Source organism: Pinus tabuliformis, chromosome 6 (assembly GCF_031772625.1).
Source record: "Pinus tabuliformis cultivar Carrire ecotype Pingquan chromosome 6, CPIR1, whole genome shotgun sequence".
In the NCBI taxonomy this organism is placed as follows: domain Eukaryota; kingdom Viridiplantae; phylum Streptophyta; class Pinopsida; order Pinales; family Pinaceae; genus Pinus; species Pinus tabuliformis.
The window spans coordinates 1,187,221,588-1,187,238,048 of NC_142292.1; positions in this window are offsets into that span (position 1 = coordinate 1,187,221,588).

The following is a 16,461-nucleotide window of genomic DNA, read 5'->3' on the forward strand; positions in this document are numbered from 1 at the left end:
AAAAATAATGTATTGTATTGTATTGTATTACAGGGCACTCTCCTCAGCACTGGAACGAACTTCGGATCCTCTAGCTAAAGCATTTCACCCGATAAACGGCCTCATACTTTAGGGGGCAACTGTTATAGACATTTTTGTGCCTCGCGTCAAGGAGCATGGAATGTCAATAATTACAGGGATCCTCAGTCCCTAAACATGTTGTTCTTACCCCTAAAAGAACAAGGTCATCAAACAACAGCACTTCCAATCAGTTCTCCACCTGAAAACACTTCAAAACAGGCTTATTTTGGATCATGTCAGCTGCTTAACTGAGCATCTGCGCTGTATTGCAACTGTCCCACTCTGTACCTGCGCTGGAAGTCAAAAACAATGAAGGCTACCTGCGCTGGGCGAGATTGGCCAAGTGGCACAGTCATCCTGCAAGGTGTCAATTGCCCAGGAAGCTTCCAAAATGACACTTGGTTCATGAGATTCGCCCTGTGATGAGTAAGAGGTACTTGATCACCATGTGTAAGCAAGGATCTCCAAGTGGACACAGGAACTGAAGATTAACTAAAGATGGAGAGGACACTAGTCAGCTATATGCCAGCCTCCAGCTGACTCATCCTTTCCTCTTCCCTCCTATATATAGAGCTCTTCTATGAGGTCTAGGGAGGCTGGAATTTTGTATAAGCAAGGAGGTGCTGTTGGTATACCGCCAGGATTATTGGGTGATTGTTTTACTAGAGGTGAAGAGGAGAGTTCTTGCTGCCGAGGAGGTGCTGCTGGATTGGATCCAACATTATTGGTTGTAACTTCCTCTGGAACCCTGTTACTTTCTATCAATAAAGTTTGCATGTTCTCCTATATACTTGTTTTACATAGATGCTTTGTGTTTACATGTATATTTGATGCACCCTAATCCATGCTTCAGTTATGAGTACATGTATCTTGTAGTTCGCTCTCTTGTTTTGTGCAGGATCTGTATGTAGCTAGATCGGCTAGGAGAGCAAAGAGCTGGGAGCAGGATACAAAGAGAGAAGGACAAGGATCGACTAAGCGCAAGACACCAGGTTGGTTGACCTTCTTACTATTCTCTCTGTACTTTCATAAAGTGGAACATGAAAACTTTATCATTCAGTTGTTGCTAAAGACTGTCACCTTTAGAAGGGTTAGTGTCATCCGCATCGGATACTTTTCCCCACAACAGCAACCGAGTTTGCAGGCTTCTACAGGAAGTCTACAGCGGATCCTACAGGAAACTCAGGGATTTCTACAGGAAGTCTGTGCAATTCTACAGGATGTTTGACCGTGGAAATTTTGGGAGATTGTGAAGTGTTGGAGTGGTGTGGGAGGATAGGTGAGATGGAGATGGATCTGGTGATGGCTCAGGAGCAGAGAAGTCAGATGGAGGAAGAGTGCATGCAGTGGTTTGATGGCTTGGAAGGATGGAATCAACGAAAGGTTAAATAGATGGAGCTAAGTGATTAATGGATGAGTTGAAGGGTAAATGAGCTGGATAGACGCTGAGTAGGTGGATTGAGGAGAGATCAAGAAGAAGAAGAAGGAAGTGGAATGATATGGAGCAGCGTAAATGAAACAAATGACTTATGTACCAAAAACGAGAATTCATTAACCTATGATAACTGTGCCATGAAACCTATGAGCAGCAATGGAAAACCAAGAAATGAAACTCGTGCATGGAAGTGAAATGTAGAAGTATGGTTCAATATCAAAAGTGCATGGATGGATCTTCAATGAAAATGTCTATGTTGCAGCTTGCATGGAAGTGAGAAGAACTGCGTTTCTTTTTGGTGGTTGGTTATGGACTACACCCCAATCCCTAACAGAGATGGCAGTGAGCTTTAACAACCTTTTTCTGGAGCTCTAATAAATTATAACTATCCTCCTATCGAATCTAAGCAACTGAAAGCAAATTCACCATAAACTAATCCTATCTAAGCTCATGAAAAACACTAAATTAACAGACTGTAAATTCGAATTGCATGTTAAAGTAAAAACTCAAAGTGCTGGAACGAAATGCAATTAACATTACAACACTGAGGAGATCTATTGCTCTCAGGTTGGGCCCTAACCTGAGAGCTATAGCTCCCTTAGAAACTCAGAATGAGATCAAAATCTGCCTGCCTTTATTCATAAACGAAAATCTGATGTCATGCCAAAACTGGCTTACAAAAAGAACAAACACCGAGCTGTAGCTAGTACTTCCAAATTACAAGAGCACTACAAAAGTTCAAAAAGCTTCTATCCAAGGCTACGGCCTCAGTATTTATGCAAAATGATCATCCAACAGGTGTCCTTGATTTGTGGAGCTCGGCTGTCCAACTGAAGGTTAAACTGTTGATCCTGTAGGACAGTTATAACTGCTGTTCCTGTAGAACAGTTATAACTGCTGTTCCTGTAGAACAGTTGGCTGCCTCTAAGCTCGGTGGGGAGATGGATTGGAGCTCGGAGCTATGGTTGGAATTACGAGGAAGGTCCCCAAGACCGTGGACATCCTCTCCTAAAAACCAGCAGTGCCACCTCATTGTTTCCTTGTCTCCTTTTTCGTGGTCTTTGCTCCCTTTTAATGCCAAAACCTGAAATCATCATGTATTAGTCACGTAGATAGAATGCCTACCCTTCTTCCTACAAACAACACGAATAAACCAAGAAATGAATGCATAAGCAATAAAAAATGAATGGTTTGAGCAGAGCAAGTAGGCCAAATGAGCCCAAATTGTACCAAAAATTGGGACTCATCATCACCCCCCAGCTAAACTATTTGCTCATCCTTGAGCAACTCTGCCCTGGCTCCCCGTATTTGGTCGAGAACTAGAGCCCGGAGCATGCTTTTCCTTTCCTGTTTGTGGTGGCCTTGCCTTTTCTACCGAGGGTGGCACTTCTTCCTTTCCCGTTTTTGGCGGTCCTGCCTTTGCTGCCCCTGGTGGTGACGACGGTGATGCTTCTTCCCCCTTTCCTATTTCCTTGAGCTGGGCTTCGGAAGGCGATTGGCCTATTTTTCGTGTCCAGGAAGTTATTTTTGGGCTCCCCTTCTCGGGGGTGGCTGATGTTTTAGAGGGGGTTCTTGCACTGGGTGAAGTAGGGACATCCCCTAAAATGGTTTGGCTGTCGGGTGGAGGCTGTGGCTTGCCCGTGGTTATCCTCTTGCTTCTCCTGGCCTCAGATGGTAGAGGGGTCTCCCTCTCCCTCTTCTCCTTCGGCTTTGGAGGTGTACTGAGGGTGGCCAGCGCCGCTGCTGTGTCCTTTCTAGAATACCAGCCTTCTCTTTCTTGCGTTTTGCTCTCTCAGAGCTCCTTGTAGACGACCCCTCATTTTCAGATTTCGGGCTTCCTGTAGAAGACCCTGCTTTGCCCACTTCCGGGCCTCCTGTAGAAGATTCTTTCTTTCCCGCTTTTGGGCTTCCTGTAGAAGACCCGGCTTTAGCCACTCCCGGGCTTCCTGTAGAAGGCCCTCTCTCTGTCTTCAGGCTTCCTGTAGGAGGCTGTTTCTCAATGACCTTCGGGCTTCCTGTAGAAGCCTGTTTTTGCAATTTCGGGCTTCCTGTAGAAGCCTTTGTCTCCGTTTTTGGGCTTCCTGTAGAAGCCTGTTTCCCAACGATTTTCGGGCTTCCTGTAGAAGCCTTTTTCTTTGTTTTTGGGCTTCCTGTAGAAGCCTGTTTCTCATTGATCTTCGGGCTTCCTGTAGAAGCCTTTGTTTTTGTTTTCGGGCTTCCTGTAGAAGCCTGTTTCTGCTTTCCTGTAGACACAGGTGTCTCCACCTCCGCTTGCTTGCCTGCCTGAGTTTTGCTTTTTGCTTTGGTTGCAGGTGCTGTTGAGGTACTTGGGCTGACGTGGACCACCTCACCTTTGTCCATTCTGCTCTTCATCCTCTTTTATCTTGCTGACAAGATAGGTGTGCCACCTTTTCCTTTGTCCTCCTTTTCCTCATGCGTCTTCCTTTGTTCTTTCTTCTGTACTGTTGTCGGGGTCTCTTGGCCTTCTTCTCTCTGTCCCTCGGCCACTACTTCTTGTTCCTCACTGCTGGAGGAACCCGTTTCTTCGATCAACATTTTAAGGTCTCCATCTTTTGTTAAATTCCGGAAGGAGTCCCATGAGAGGGGGACCTTATATGAATGTAGCGCATCCTCCACAAGAAGATTGATCAACCCATGGTGGGCTATCTGATCTGGTATGCCCTCTTTCAGCTTTGTGGCACACTCCATTAGAGACTGCAGTAGGTATTAATGAATGCTCAGTTTTTGTTCTACAGGAAGATCAATTCGGTGCCTTAATTCAGTGAGCAGCCTAAAGTGATATGCATACACGATGCTGAAACGGCCTTCACAAGTGATATATTTCATGATTTTCAAACTGACTTCATTCCATGGTGGCAACAGGCTCGTTCTTCGCACCCTATTTTTGTCCTCCGAGAATTCTTCCTCAGGTGGAAAGAATTCTTTCTTTGCCTGCTGGCTCAGCTTTCGTTCTTCCTTATCCCACGGCAAACCCATAGGAAGTTCTGTGATCCGACTGATATGTTTCAGGGTGAGCTTGAGGCTTAGACCTTTGAAGTTCACTGTGGCCAGTGTCTGGGATTGAGGCTTCAAAGCCTGCAAGAATTCTTCGGCCACTTCATCATCGTAGCCCTGCAGCTTATCACAAAAAGGCATCCATTGTGCTCTGGTGAAGAGCTCTACCACTGCCGGGTTTTCCCTTAATTTGGTTGAATCAGTGGGTTCCCGTCTTATAAACCCACCCGGCATGATGAACACGATTGTTTTAATTAAAGGTGGCAAATGCAAAAGAGATTTGGTCTATTAAGACAGAGCATGCACATAATCCACAAAATTCAACACAGTCTACTTATACTGACATCCTGTAGAACGACAGCATAGGCACAACAAACAACAATTCCCCCAATATCTTTATGACCAGACTATGGATGATGGTCTTGCCACTCTTACTAACCAGTTGCATGAAGAGTTCAGGGTTACCTCTTTAATTGGCCACCTTTTTTCGTGAGGCACCCACTTCCCTGTAGAAGACTGCGTTCCTGTAGAACTGCGTTCCTGTAGACTGCGTTCCTGTAGACTGCGTTCCTGTAGAACTGGGTTCCTATAGAACTGCGTTCCTGTAGGAGCAGTGCGCAATTCTCGGGGAGGACTGTAGTTGGCCCGCGCTCGAGGTATGCTTCACCGGTGTTCTGGTAGCCAACAGCTCGGCGTATCAAAGCGCAGAGGAGATCAGAATAGCCACTCGAGTTTGAAGTGGTGATTGATAAATGCATGCGCATGATCTAGCCGATTAGATTTTGAATCGGCGCAATCCGTGGCGCGGGGGATGAGCTGTCCCCGCCGGACCGTTGGGCGACGTCATCCATCATTCGCCTGCGTATTCACTTGCTGCCGCATCCATTCCCACAGATTTGCCGCCACCTTTTCCTGTTAAACTCATGCTTCTGACGAGAGTGTTCTCACGTGCGTTTCGTTCATTCTCTTTGTCGTGGCCGCCACCCAAACATCCAATTACACTTTAACTAGCCGACGTGGTCAGTCGACTGGCCATACGGCCGCTCAACCATTCAATTTTACGCTATGCAAACAATTTCAAAGTAAAATTCATGCGATTTGATGGAAGGAAGGGTTGAGACACTTACCTGCATGGCTGCACACGATTTTTCCAGTTCTTGGACGATGGTGAGTGGATCTACCTACTGCATGCGACTTACACAGACCCGGAGGCTCGTGGTTACAGGCTGCCGACAATGGAGTGGATGCTTTGGTTGCATGCGCCCACGTTTTGTTGTAGATGGTGGAGCTGTGAATGGTTTCCACTCGAGCAGGTTGAACTGTTACAGGATTCCCGCGAGGTGTCTCGTAACAGTTCTTTCTCCTTGGGTGCATGCTGCACGACAGAGAACCTGGCCGTTCAATCACATTCCCGGAGCTCTTGATGCCTGTGGTATGAGATCCCAACATTTGTTTAACTTTGAAAATGGCTTTCCCGCGAGAACTCATCGATCTTCTTTGTTGGTGCAGGGAACTTGGTTGCATGTCGACAAGGATGGTGGAGCAAGGTGACAGCAATGTGCACGGGTGCCAACAGAGGCTTGCATGCATCCAAACCAATCCATAGTCGCTAAATCTCCTTTTAAGATGAATTCTGGGTCGTCCAAAACTTCTACAGGAAGTTTCCTGTAGAACACAGAGCTTCCTGTAGAACACAGAGCTTCCTGTAGAAAGTTCGACCTTCCTGTAGAAAGTCTGTACTTTCCTGTAGAAAATCCGCGCCTTCCTGTAGAAAGACTGCATCTTCCTGTAGAAAGACTGCATCTTCCTGTAGAGGATTCAAACCATGATAAAATTGCACATACCTTGAAAAACATGGGTACCCTTGGAGGAGGTGTTGGTGAGGTTCCTTGACAGCATGATAAGGACCCTGGGCTTTGAGTTGAAGGCTTCCTCTCCTCCATAGAACATCTGCAACCTGCGTGCAATTTTACCATATTTTGCTTATTGTTTTTCTTTTTTCTCTTTTTTTTTTTTTTTTGAAAGATAACAGGGGCGCCTCAAAGAGGTTTTCACCCGTGCCATCTACCCTGAGCGCCTCAGAGAGGTTTTCACTCAAGGATCTTTTTCCAACCTTTTTTTTTTTTTTTTTGAAAGACAATAGGGGCACCTCAATGAGGTTTTCACCCCTACCACCTGCCTTGGGCGCCTCAGAGAGGTTTTCACCCACGGATCTTTATTATTTTTTCTCTCTTTTTTTTTTTATATATATCCCTCAGGGTATGCCAAAAGCAGAGGCAGAACCCTTCTCTATGACCAATACAGATTTCTCCATAGTTTTGATGAACTCTTGTCTTGAGAGAGGTCTCCTGTAGATCTTCAATCGATGCCCATTGACAAGCATGGGAATGGCTTCCTCATCAATGGTTCGAATGAGGACAGATCCATTTTCATGGTATTTCTCCACTGCATATGGTCCTAGCCATCTGGTTCTCAGCTTCCCCTTGAAGTCTTTGCATCTGGAGTCATACAACAAAGCCCAATCTCCCGGCTGAAATTGCTTGTCATGGAGATGTTGGTCATGCCACACCTTTCTCTGAAGTTGAACCACTTCTGAGTGAAGGAGGGCCTGCATTCGGTGCTCATCCAGGCCATTCAGCTGCAGTAGCCTTTCTTGTTGTGCATGGCTGAGATCTAGGTCCAGCTGGGCTGCCATCCTCAAAGTGTTGTATTCAAACTCAATGGACAACAGAGCTTTCTTCCCATAGACCAGCTCATACGGTGTGAAGCCAGTGGTGGTCTTCCAAGTGGTGTTGTAAGCCCATGTGGCTTCAACCAGGCGATCTGCCCAGTCCTTTCTGCTGCTGCTCACCACCTTAGTCAAGATCCCTTCTAATGCTCTATTGGTGACTTCCACCTGCCCATTTGCTTGAGGGTGATAAGGGGTGGAAGTCCTATGCTTGATCTTGTGATGAGCTAGGAGATCTTCAACCAGGTTGGAGGTGAACTGGCTCCCTTGATCGGTGACCAGCTCTCTTGGATAGCCAAACTTATAGAAGATGTTTTCTCTTAGGAACTCGGCCACCTTTTCTTCTTTTGCTACTTTGATTGCTTTGGTCTCGGCCTACTTTGTCAAATAGTCAGTAGACACAAATATGTAAGTCCTTTGCCTCGAAGAGGGGTTGATTGGGCCCACAAAGTCCATGCCCCACTTCTCAAATGGCTCAAGAGTCACTTGAGGTTGGAGAGGCATCTCATCCCTTTGGGTTGGTTTCCCCATTCTTTGGCATTGGTCACACTGACTGACATATCTTCTGACATCTTGATGAAGTGTGGGCCAATAGTAGCCTGCCTGCAGGATTTTGAAGGCAGTTCTCTTTGCTGCAAAATGTCCTCCACAAGGCCCATCATGACAAGTGAGGAGGATATCAAAGACTTCCTCCTCCCTTACACAACGCCTTAAGATCTGATCGGGGCCAAGCTTGAACAGATTGCCCCCGATCCAAGTAAATGAGGCACTTTTTCTGATGATTCTGCTCTTCTCTCTGGAAGATAGGTGTGGAGGGAACTGTGCTGAAACAAGATAGTTTGCTATATCAGCAAACCATGGAGAGAGTACTGAAATAGCAAATAGATGTTCATCAGGCATCTGGTCATCCACTGTTCCATCCTCATCTGCAGACAAATCCAATCTAGATAAAAAGTCAGCAACAACATTTTCTCTACCTGGTTTGTCAACAATGGTCAAATCAAACTGTTGCAATAAAAGTAACCATCTAATAATACGAGCATTCAGATCTGGTTTATTCATTAAATATCTAATAGCAGCATGGTTAGTATGTACAAAGGTCTGGTAACCAGTAATATAATGTCGGAACTTGTTCAATAACCAAGAATTCTTTTTCCGTTACAGTGTAATTCAGCTCAGCTTTGGACAAGTTTTTGCTAACAAAGTAAATGGCATATGGAAGTTTTTGCTCAACTTGTCCTAAAGCTGCACCTATGGCTTTGTTCGAGGCATCAGTGTGGATGTGGAAAGGTAGGGCCCAATTTGGACCTCTAAGGATTGGGGCTGACACCAACTTGTCCTTTAATTCATTTAAAGCCCTCTGACAATCGTCAGTCCAATTAAACTCCACATCTTTTGCCAACAGGCCAAACAATGGCGAGGCTAGCTTGCTGAAATTTTTAATGAATCTCCGGTAGTATCCTGCTAATCCCAAGAAACTCCGGACATCCCTTACCTTTTGAGGAGGTGGAACCGTCTTGATGAGAGCAATTTTGTTGGGATCCACCTGCAACCCTTGGCAAGAAATGGTATGGCCTAGCACGATCCCTTCAGTCATTAGGAATTCACATTTTTCAGGACTAAGGGACAAGTTCATCTCGGTGCATTTGGTTAGGACTTTTCCCAGGTTGGACAATGCTTCCTGGAAGTTGGCCCCATAAGGAGTAAAGTCATCCATATAGATTTCTACTGCATCATGGACTAGCTCCGAGAAGATGCTCAAGACAGCTCTCTGAAAGGTAGCAGGAGCATTGCACAGCCCAAAGGGAAGGACTCAATAGGCAAAGGTACCCCAAGGACAAGTGAGGGTGGTCTTATCTTGGTCTTCCGGGCTGATTTGGATTTGGTTGTACCCGCTAAACCCATCCAGGAAAGAGAAGAACTTCTTTCCTGCCAGTCCATCCAACACTTGATATATGAAAGGTAGAGGGAAATGGTCCTTCTTGGTAGCTTTGTTCAGTTCTTGGTAGTCCACACAGATTCTCCATTTCCCATTTTTCTTGGGAACCAACACTAGAGGGGACACCCATTCACTATCTGAGATGGGGTAGATGAATCCGGCATCCAACACTTTTTGCAATTCTTCCTTGACAATGTCCTTAAGGGCTGGATTCATTCTCCTCTGAGGTTGCCTAACCGGTTTACAATCCTCTTTGATGTATATATGATGGGTACAGACCGAAGGATGGACTCCTTTCATTTCCTTATAGCTCCAAGCAAAAGCATCTAGGTGGTTGGCCAACAGACTACACAGCTCTTTTTCCTGGGAAGGAGATAGGGAGGAGCTGATCTTCAATGCTTTCTCAGGGCCGAACTCCACATTCTTGACTCTGGGAGTAACAGGGTTGGTTGTACAAAGATCCATTAAGGTGCTGGCTTGGGCATCCTCCACCAATTTCTCTAAGGATAGTGCACTGGAAGGTGGATTCTGGATCAAGGTCTCGATCAAGTCATCCTCGGTTGGGGGGTCTCTTCTAGTGGTATCTAAGGTGCACAGAGGTGCTGAGTACACCTCGTCTTCTTCTCCTTCTTCCAACCAGAGTGGTAAGTCATGCTCTAAGGAGGGTTGGGCAGGAGGGTATAGGACTAGCTGCTTGGACATGGGACCATTTTTGATGGTCATGTGTCCTGCACGACAACTTATGTAAGCATCTGCAGTAGCTAACCAAGGCCTTCCCAAAATGAGAGGATATCCAATAAGCTTGGCCTTTGGTTGCAGAACCAGGAAGTTTGCAGGGTATTCCCAAGAGTCAATAGAGACCAAGACATCCTCCACAATCCCTTCGGGAGTCACGGTGGAGCGATCTGCTAATTGCAGTACTGTCGAGGTTTTCCTCAAGGAACCCTGAAGATTAAGCTTAAGCATGGTATCCCTAGTCATCACATTAATGGCAGCCCCCAGATCAACCAAGGTGTGAGGTATAATGGTGCCATTGATGTGAACATCTACTACAGGACTTCCAGGATCTAGGTACTTTGGGCAGATGACTTGTCCGAACATAAGGTCAGATAGTTGTCCTATGACATTGATAGTTGAGGCATCTTTCTTTCGTCTGCCTGGGTGTTTGAAACACTTATCCTTAACTAGTTTGTTGTATATTGGCACATCCTTTATAGCTTGGAGAAGTGGTATTTTTACACACAACTGCTTGAGCTCACCCAGAAGCTCATCCTCCTCTGGGTTGGGTTGTGTGGTGGCTGTTAGTCTCTCAGGAAAGGGTGGAATAGACTTTGGTTCACTTTCCTGTTTATCTTCCTCATCCTCTGGGGGAGGAGGTTGGCGATCTGGTAGAGTCTTTCCAGATCGAAGATTGATCTCCTGGATCTCCACAGCATAGGTAGGGCATGAGGTTTCCCCAGTGTATACCTGCTGGGCCTGTCTATTGTTGGGGTTCGGGTTCGGTTCAGCAGGCATTTGAGGTTGCCTTCGAGGAGCAGGAGGTAATGGCTGAGGTTGAACTGGTGGTGGAGGCAAGATGGCAGGAGGAGTGTTGTATTGGGGCCTCCACCCCGACTGAGGTGCATTCCATTGAGGCTGTGGCTGGGCATGTGAGTGATATGAATGAGAAGTAGGTTCAGTGGGGTACTGAGGTGGATAAGACCATGCAGGAGGCATGGACCATGAAGGATGAGCAGGGGGACCCCAGGAAGGCATAGGAGTCGATTGGTTGGGGCTGTAATAAGCTTGAGATGCCCCTTGCATCCCCTGCTGATAAGACCTAGATCCCTGTGGCCTCCTTTGGTTGAGGTAATAGAGAGGCTCTGTGGGAGCTTCTGTCCCTTGGTACATGGCTTTAAACCCAGGTAAGGTTGGACACTGATTTGTGGGATGGTCCTCCTCACAAACGAAACATACTTCAACCGAATGCAATGGACATTTGTTCTTAGGGTGTCTCCTTGTGCACCTAGGTCAGAAAACAGCCAAGGCTCTCTCAGCTTCTTCTTTCTTTTGCTGAATCCTGAAGGTGTCAAGCTGCATGGCAATGGTCTGTCTCACCTCACTCTTAAGATCTTCTAATTGATTTGCAAGCTCATGTTTGGAGAAAGGGACACTAGTTGAGAGGTGGTTTCCTCTACCTCGTTTCTGAGCTGCCCTGGAGTGGTTTCTAAACACAGTCTTGATGTCCTCATAAGGCAGTTGGTAAATGTCCCCCCCAACTAACATGTGAAGGGTATCTAAGAGGTCTTCATGGACTCCTCGGAGCAGGACCAACTTGAGGGATTCAGGGTCAAGTGTGCACCTGGCCCGCTTATAACTTAGTTGGAACCTCTCCTCATAATCCTCTAAGGACTCATCATTTCCCATGGACATCCGAAAGATTTCCCCCTTTGTTTCCTTGGACCTACAGTAATCCCGGTACTTGGTGTTGAAAGCTTGCTGCATCTGAGCCCAAGTGGTGATACTATTCCCAGGTAAGCCCATGAACCAGCGTAGTGCTGCATCCTTAAGAGTGGAAGGGAAAAGTTTCAACTTTTGCTCATCTTCAGTATAGTCATAGGTTCTACAAAGGACAGCAAACTCAAACAGGAAGGTATCCGGATCTTCAGTGGTCAGCCCATGGAAGTGAGGTAAGGCAGAGGGGCTAATGTTCTTCATTTTCATCTCTCCATTGGTCTCTCGGATGGGGAAGGCACCTTCTATTCTCTCATCTTCTCTCCTATTGTCAGCCATAGCTTCAGATGGAGTGGTCTCTAACTCTTCTTCTACTATAGGGTCTTTGGATATCTCAGGATGTTCACCTATAGGTTCTTCTGGGTCACTGTCACCAAAGAAGAGAGAAGGGTGACTCAGTGATGTGGTGGGGGTGTTTGGTAGGAATTTGCCTGATCTATCTCGGTTCCTACGAGGCATGAAATGGAAAAGACTTTCTTTTTCTTTTGATTGTTTTTGCTTTGCTTTTCTTTTTGGTACCTGCAAAACTGAGACAGATTGATCTACAACTAACTATGAAAGATGCAGAATTAAACTGAAAGCAGGAAATAACTAATCTACTTTGCTCAAATGAAATTGCAAGAATGGAAATGCTAGTCTACGCTTGCAGAAAGGAAATGCTAATCTATGGAAGCAAGAAATGCTAATCTATGAAAGCAGGAAATGCTAATCTATGAAAGCAGGAAATGTTAATCTATGAAAGCAGGAAATGAAAATCTATGAAAGCAGGAAATGTCTATGCTACTTTTGTAGAATGGAAATGAAGTAAACTACTTAGCAGAATGCAAGAGTAAGAAAGTAGAAGAAAAGCAACAATTACTAATACTCTGACGCTTCCCCAGCAACGACGCCAAAAAGATGCTGGGCTCCAGTATTGTAGAAATAATGCTACAACTCCTGGAGCTTCCTATATCTAATTTTATCAACCCGGTAGTTCGTACAAACTTGGAAGTGACGGTGCTGTATGCACAAGTACTAGCTCTTGTCGAAGCTGTCACTTGGTCAGCTGGCACAAGTCCGCTAGGGCTCAACCCAACTTCTATATGCTCACAGAAGAATCTTTATGAATGATGGATGAAAGCTAACTCAAAGGAGACTAGTCTAATTGCAGAAAGAAACTGAAAGCCAATAAAGCATGAAAACCCTAGTAAACCCTAATTTGACTAGCTAGACCCTTACAATGCAAAACTGTGAATGAAACTACTACCACTAATGCCATTACTTGTAGTGAGCTGAAATACATGCATCTAAGCTACTTGCATCTGAAAAGACATGTTTTTGTATTTTTTCATTAAGTGGTTGGATTTATTGTGATGATGCTTTTGATTAGGGTTTGGTTGTGCAGGAGCGGTTAGAATGGAAGGAAAGCATGGGCAAGGTCAGGATGGCTAGGGGAGGTCCCAGAGGGTCTCTAGAATCATTCCACAGAAGTCTACCACGTTCGGATGCTCAGCAACCGAGTTTGCAGGCTTCTACAGGAAGTCTGCAGGGGATCCTACAGGAAACTCAGGGATTTCTACAGGAAGTCTGTGCAATTCTACAGGATGTTTAACCGTGGAAGTTTTGGGAGATGGTGAAGTGTTGGAGTGGTGTGGGAGGATAGGTGAGATGGAGATGGAGCTGGTGATGGCTCAGGAGCAGAGAAGTCAGATGGAGGAAGAGTGCATGCAGTGGTTTGATGGCTTGGAAGGATGGAATCAACGAAAGGTTAAATAGATGGAGCTAAGTGATTAATGGATGAGTTGAAGGGTAAATGAGCTGGACAGAGGCTGAGTAGGTGGATTGGGGAGAGATCAAGAAGAAGAAGAAGGAAGTGGAATGATATGGAGCAGCGTAAATGAAACAAATGACTTATGTACCAAAAACGAGAATTCATTAACCTATGATAACTGTGCCATGAAACCTATGAGCAGCAATGGAAAACCAAGAAATGAAACTCGTGCATGGAAGTGAAATGTAGAAGTATGGTTCAATACCAAAAGTGCATGGATGGATCTTCAACGAAAATGTCTATGTTGCAGCTTGCATGGAAGTGAGAAGAACTGCGTTTCTTTTTGGTGGTTGGTTATGGACTGCACCCCAATCCCTAACAGAGATGGCTGTGAGCTTTAACAACCTTTTTCTGGAGCTCCAATAAATTATAACTATCCTCCTATCGAATCTAAGCAACTGAAAGCAAATTCACCATAAACTAATCCTATCTAAGCTCATGAAAAAGACTAAATTAACAGACTGTAAATTCGAATTGCATGTTAAAGTAAAAACTCAAAGTGCTGGAACAAAATGCAATTAACATTACAACACCGAGGAGATCTATTGCTCTCAGGTTGGGCCCTAACCTGAGAGCTATAGCTCCCTTAGAAACTCAGAATGAGATCAAAATCTGCCTGCCTTTATTCATAAACGAAAATATGATGTCATGCCAAAACTGGCTTACAAAAAGAACAAACACCGAGCTATAGCTCGTACTTCCAAATTACAGGAGCACTACAAAAGTTCAAAAATCTTCTATCCAAGGCTACGGCCTCAGTATTTATGCAAAATGATCATCCAACAGGTGTCCTTGATTTGTGGAGCTCGGCTGTCCAATTGAAGGTTAAACTGCTGATCCTGTAGGACAGTTATAACTGTTGTTCCTGTAGAACAGTTATAACTGCTGTTCCTGTAGAACAGTTGGCTGCCTCTAAGCTCGGTGGGGAGATGGATTGGAGCTCGGAGCTATGGTGGGAATTACGAGGAAGGTCCCCAAGACCGTGGACATCCTCTCCTAAAAACCAGCAGTGCCACCTCATTATCTCCTTGTCTCCTTTTTCGTGGTCTTTGCTCCCTTTTAATGCCAAAACTTGAAATCATCATGTATTAGTCACGTAGATAGAATGCCTACCCTTCTTCCTACAAACAACACGAATAAACCAAGAAATGAATGCATAAGCAATAAAAAATGAATGGTTTGAGCAGAGCAAGTAGGCCAAATGAGCCCAAATTGTACCAAAAATTGGGGCTCATCAGTTATGCTGCATAACTAGATCTGAATCAAGGAGGAACCTGAGCACAAGGAGAAGGATAAGTTCTTTTGATGGGTCAAGATCTTAAGGAGGTTTGAAGAGAAGTATCTTTGTGAAATCTTCGATTTGTGACGTGATCTATAAATATGATAATATGGGTATAACTAATGTCTTAATAAGTAAAAAGTTAAATTATCTTTTATAGATCTGTACGGAGGTTAAGCATAGCAGAGGCGCATATACACGCTAGTTCGATAGCGTAAAACAACATATACGCTGCATGGCCTTGATACATAAGCGTATGCACACAGGTTCCATTTATTGAAGTAGCGTATATCTCATGAAATATGTTTTAGCTGCTTCTGTTTATTACTGTAATATTCTGGGTTTAGGATTGGTGTTTGGTTACTGGTACTGTTTTCTGGTTATAACATTATGAGAAGTTATTGGTTGATTCAGTATTTGTTTGTACAAAAGAGGTTGGTTAATGCAGATATACTTGATGTTTGATTGATATACATGGATCCAGTTTGAAAATTTATGAAACGAGGTCCCTAGAAGTAAAGAGAAGGTTGTAGCCTTCTATAGGTCAGCACCTACATACTAGTACCTCAGCTAGTACAAGAGCTAAGGGGGTTGTAGCTCCCTTCCAGGAGAAGCTGGAGAACGAGAGAAGGTTGTAGCCTTCTACAGGTAGCAGCCTGCGTACTGGTATAAGACTGCACTAGTACAAAAACATTGTAAAAAAAAAAAGAAAACAAGTTTCTAATTAAAAGAAGATAGAGATGGATTGCAGCAGGTGGTTTTCACCCACATTGGGTTTCCACCTTATATCTTATGTTCTTATGTCTGATTGCCTGTTCTATTTTATTTTTCCTGTTTACTGTTCATATGGTTTGATCCAAAGATTAATGATCAACATCTGAAGAATAATTTAAATTACAAGTCTGCTCATATACGCTTGTTTCCTTAACTAAAGTTGCATACATACGCGGTATTTACTAATTGAAGTAGCGTATACAAATATGATTGTGAAATGAAAAATAATTGACCTGATAATACTGATTCACCCCCCCCCCCCCCTCTCAGTATTATTTCCAACAATTGGTATCAGAGCAGGTCCTTTAGAAGAAGCTTTATCGCTTGAAAGAAGATCTATCATCATGAACAACTACAAAAAAGAAGGGTCAATCAGGCCACCAATTTTTGATGGAAGCAACTTCGTCTATTGGAAGGTAAGAATCACTACCTATATTCAATCTCTTGGTACAGAAGTTTGGGATATTGTGGAAACATGATACACTTTTCCATCAGTAACTCCTACAGATACGGCTCGTAAGAAGCAATATGAAACAAATGCAAAGGCTGTCAATACTCTATTAGGGAGCCTATCTCAATCAGAATTCGTCAAGGTTATGCAGCTCAAAACCGTAAAAGAAATATGGGACAAGATTGTTCTGAGCTATGAAGGAGATGAACAGGTAAAACGAGCAAAACTAAAAACTCTCAAAATTCAATATAAAAATCTTAGAATGTACAATGATGAAAGTGTGGCTAACTATTTCCTACATATAGATGAGATTGTTAATTGTATGAAAAATTTGGGTGAAGAAATAAAAGAAGTTGTTTTCGTTGAAAAGGTTCTAAGATCTTTGTCTTCTAAGTTTGAATCAAAAGTTTCTGCCATAGAAGAAAAATAGAATCTACAAAGCCTTACTATGTCATAGCTACACGGAATCCTAACCGC